The sequence below is a fragment of the Bactrocera latifrons genome, unplaced genomic scaffold (genome assembly GCF_001853355.1).
Source record: "Bactrocera latifrons isolate USDA-ARS-PBARC rearing strain unplaced genomic scaffold, ASM185335v1 scaffold_110, whole genome shotgun sequence".
Classification (NCBI taxonomy): domain Eukaryota; kingdom Metazoa; phylum Arthropoda; class Insecta; order Diptera; family Tephritidae; genus Bactrocera; species Bactrocera latifrons.
In genome coordinates, this window is record NW_017534520.1 from 1,150,185 (window position 1) to 1,151,339 (window position 1,155).

A 1,155-nucleotide genomic window follows, 5' to 3' on the forward strand; every position below is an offset into this window, starting at 1 on the left:
AAACGCTTTAAAAAGGTATTAAAAAGTTTTAAATTTTAATTAAGCGCTCGAGCTGACAGCGCCATTATAATCAAGCGCTCACACACATGCCAGCACATATACAGGGTGATCAGTGCGCCGTACTCTGCTGCAACACTTTTAATGAGAGACGCCACACTGAGCTTGAAATATTTTCCATATTTTTATTTTCCTCAAATATTTCATCCATCTTCTCTTAAAGAAGTCTGTCTCATTTACAGATGTTCTTTCAGCGGCACCTTAAGCGATAGCGCATAGAAAAGGAACGCTCCGGATAGACTGGTGCTTTCTTTGTTCTGAGATAATTTTTTCTCTGTCACAGCTTCATTTTGCCCAGTTAGCTTAGCCTTTCCCTTGCTTTAGGAGTTTTAGCTGCTCGTTGTCCTATATTTCTTCACAAGGTAAGGTTAGTTGCCTTACTAAATGACAGATGTGGAAGATTTAAGTAAGAAGTTCTCAAGGCTTTGCTCACTTATGAAATTTTATTACAGGGTTCTATTTCTTGATTCTGAAAAAGATTGTTCTTTTATTAAGTAGTCCAAGTGCGAAGCTTTTTTTACAATCAGTTATTAGGTATCGTGTAAATATTTTGCAGCCCTTAGTCAATATGGTGCCACATGAAGAATAAAGAACAGACAAAATTTTAGTCTCCGGACATTGGAATGAGATGGCTTCTACTTGGTTACAAAACTTTAGTCTTCCTTCACCGATATTGGTGGATGGGATTCCAAAGCTCCGACCATTTTCGGAAAGTGATATTTAAGCTGTGGACGTCAACATCTATAGATTTAATCCAGAGTTTCACAACCTTTTCTATTAAGGGACGTAATTTTAGTCATTCACCTTTGAACCTACAGTTACAGAAAGATAATTCAGTTAATCAAGAGGTAGTGGCCTCACATCAAATGGTCGCAAAACCTCACTTCGTCAAACGGAAACGTATCATGCTTTAGACATATGGAAAAGCCTGTTTTCTAACTTCCTCGAACTGAGTTCAACTTTTTTCTTTCAATCTGACGTTTTTGACAATTTAAAATCAACGATAACGTTTGAACCACCCTCTATATATGTGCGTTTGATTTTATTTATCGAATCACTGTGTTGCCATTAATCAGGTGTCATTAAACACTAAATAAA